The sequence below is a fragment of the Mustela nivalis genome (assembly GCF_964662115.1).
Source record: "Mustela nivalis genome assembly, chromosome: 15".
In the NCBI taxonomy this organism is placed as follows: domain Eukaryota; kingdom Metazoa; phylum Chordata; class Mammalia; order Carnivora; family Mustelidae; genus Mustela; species Mustela nivalis.
Genome location: NC_139034.1, coordinates 88,260,913 through 88,264,663, shown reverse-complemented (window position 1 = coordinate 88,264,663; position 3,751 = coordinate 88,260,913).

Sequence of the window (3,751 nt, the reverse complement as noted above, 5' to 3'; positions counted from 1 at the left end):
AAAATTCAAGGCCCTGCAAATTCTGATTTAAATCAGAAGCCTTGTAGAAATAAATAAGAGAAACTGGAACTAGACCATATCTTATGAAGACTGAAACCTAGTGTTAAAACAACTCAAGATGATCATGTCTTATTCTAACTAGATGCCAGATCTGAAGGCCCTCCTGAGTCCTTGTGGCATCTCACAACACAATGTCCAGCCTTCATCCAGAAAGCACCAATCATACCAAAAATCCAGGCAACAGAATTAGACTCTGGATAACAACTTCAATATTGGAGTTACTGAATACAGATAAAAAATAACTATGACTAATATAATTCAGTAAAATAGACAAGATGGCAAACTTCACAGAGAAGTGGAACCCACAAAACAGAATCAAATGGGAATTCTAGGATTAAAAACACAGTGGTTGAAATTTAGTAAAAAGTAGATGATTAGCCACAGCTGAAGAGAGTAAGTTATCTGAAAGTAGGTCAGTAGAACATATCTGAATAAAAGAAAACAAAGAATGGAAAATAAAAAGAATTATAGGAAACATATGAAACACAGTAAAAAGACTTAACATGTAGAATTGGAAGAGAAAGAAATCACTTAGAATCATTATTGGAAAAAAAATAGACTAGAATTTTGCAAAACTTACAAAAGAAACCAAGCCATAGATTCAGATATCACTCTAAACCCCAGACATAACAAATGCAATGGAATTCACCCTGACAGAGTCATTGTAAATCTGAAATCAGTAGACAGAAATTATTTAAAATGCCAGAAGAGAAAAGGAGCATCGAGAATGTGGATGGAGATAGCAGACTTCTCAGTCGAAACTATGGAAGGCATAAGACAATGGAAACCCTGAAAGACAATAGCTGTGAACCCAGAATTCTATATTCAGTAAAAAATATTCCTCAAAAATGAAGATAAAGCTATTTTCAGAAAAATAAAGGCCTGGTAATATACCCAGAAGACTCACACTAAAATTCTAAAAGGAATTCTCTAGTCATAGGAATATCCTGTTAGTTGGAGGCATTAAAAATCCACCACAGAATAGAGAGTATGAAGAAGGGTGAGTATAAATCTGTATAAAACTGTAACTACAATGTCTGTGGTATTTCATAATGAAATTCATAACGGACTCATAATGAAACCAATACAAAAGATGGTTAGTAAGTGGGGTTAAAAGTTCTCCTGTCCTCGTGTTTCCTAGGAAGTTGTAAAAGTTCTAATTTATTTTCATTTATAGTACATCTAGGATGCATATTATAATTTCTAACAAAGCTGTTGAAGGAATATTTTAAACAGTATAGTTAACAATCCAATAAAGGAAAAAATACAATGAGAAAGAAAACTTCATTAACTCAAATAAGGTAATGAAGAAAATTCCCACATGTGAGTCAAATAGAACACAAATAGGAAGGTAGTAGATATAAACCCAGCTGTATCATTAGTCACATTTAACGTACATGGATTAAAAAACTAAAAAGCAAAAAGATAGATGGAATTTTAAAAAATGCACCCTCTATATAGTGCCTAAAGTGCTATTCATGAAATACAATGCACAGAAAATTTGGAGGTTACAGGTTGGAAGACATCATGCTATGCAAGCATTAACCAGAAGAAAGTTAGTGTAGTCATGTCATTAATATCAAACAGAGGAGATTTATAGGCAAGAAGAAATACACAGATAGAGACATGTCACCCAATGAGGGCTTCATTTCAACAGAAAGATATAGTAATTTAGTCTTTGAAATCTATAAAGCAAAACTCACAGAGCTACAAAAGACTAAGTCCTTAACAGTCAGAGTAGGGGACTTCAATGCACCCCCGCCCCCGACACTGACAGACCCGATCAATGCAGTTTAATCAGTAAGGACATCTGCAGGACACACACTTCTCCCAAGGCTGAAATGGAAGAGTCACCAAAAATGGCCGTGCTTGGCCATAAAGCACGCCTCAATAAGTTTCCAAAATTGAAAGCACAGGATAAAGCAGTATTTTAAAAGCTTTTCCAACCCATAACATGTACCAGGGGGTCACCGTGCCCAGAGTGGCCGTGCCCACCCCCCCGGCTTCTTACCTCCAGAGGCGCCACCTTGTCCGTGAAGCGCTTGCCCGATTTGACTCTGGACTCAGAGGGAGGCTCGCCTCCAGCTCAGGGACGTTCCTTTCACCAACTCCTCATTTGATTTTTGCTGGTAATACTGGTATTTATGTTTTGTTCACATATTTAGTTCTCAGCTATATTTTAAGCTCCTGAAAGTTCACTGTCCTCCCCTGTGGCATTCAGATACAGGCTTGGACACTATATGGCTCTCAGGGACATCGGAAGCCAGTGTCTGACTTGGGGGGGCTTTGATGCTGTCACTGAGAGGAAACGTTCTGTCCTGATGGGCTCTAACTGTTAAATCACTAAAATTTCAGCTTTTGAAAATCACTGTAATCAGGGATCCCATGAGAATGAGGGAGAGGAGTGGGGGGTGTGGCTGGTCAATGATGTTTTTACGTTTTGTTTTGTCAAAGCTCCCCTGGGGACAAACACTGTGAAGTCCTGCTTGGGACCAAGGATGCCTTCAGCACACCGGGCAGGGAGGTCCCTCTGGGGACAGGCTCCACCAGGGTCCATGTGACCACGTGCGATGGAAGCCCCCAACACCTGAGTGGAGACACGTGGCGGGGATGCTTCCCTCCCACGCACTGTGCTGAGGCTGTGCGCTGGCATTTCAGCGTGGAAATGGCGTATAAATCACAAAGAAATCTAAGAATATTTCATGAGATTCAAGCACAAAACAGAAAAATTAAAACTATATGAACAAAACGAACCAAAAAACCCCACTGAGATATCTGTTTACTTTTGGGGGCAGAAAAGTGGTTGGTGCAGAGGGAGAGGCTTCAGAATCCGGGTGCGTGCGCCCTGCTCTGCCGCTGGCCGGGCCGCGAGGCAGCTGAGTGTCCGCTCTCTGCCTCCGTTTCCTCAGTGGATCCCAGGATTATGAAAGCCTCAACCCCGTGGTCAGCCTCTCCCGGGCCTCCAGGCTGCCGCTGACTTGGGGACATCAAAGAGGGGGGAGGACTTTGGTTTTTCTCGAGAAGCGCGTGCAGCAGTCCCACATGAGACGGCTCCATTTAAGTCACTTTCCATCTGTGTTCTAGAGCAAATACCAACCCATCGCTAAAGCTGTAGTTCGGGAGAGCAGTTCTCTCCCCGGGCCTGTTCTCAGACATGCCTGGTGGCCTCCACAGACCTGCCTTTCTGGGGAAAGGAGGTGGCCACATTTGCCCCGAATGGCTCTTCCCAGCCTCACCTCAGGAGTCCAGCAGAGGTATAACCGCCCACAGTCAGAGGGGCTTGCATAAGGGCGCTTGCTGCAAGAGCAGCTCTGGTCCCCCCAGAACTGCTGTGGGTCACCTTCCACACCCCAGAGACCCCGTGTTTCCGTGTCTGGTATGCGTTGTGGCGCATGGGCCTCGTGTGTGTGTCTCGTGCCCGTGCGTGTGCGGTCTGCAAGGGGCTGCCACGGGAGGGAGGTGTGGGGGGCTGACTCGGGCTCATGGTGGACAGAATTCTCAGAAGCGTCCTGAAACCCAGTCCTGTTCAAAGAGAGGAACCCCGAGAAGCTCTTCTTTCTCAGGCTCAATAATTTTTGTTTCCTTAAAAAAAAAAAAGAAGGAAAGAAAAAAACCCACGTCCCCTCTCACTTAACAAATAGCGGAGCCCTACTTGGAGTTGCGTGAATAAAACACGGTTCCGTGCGCGACG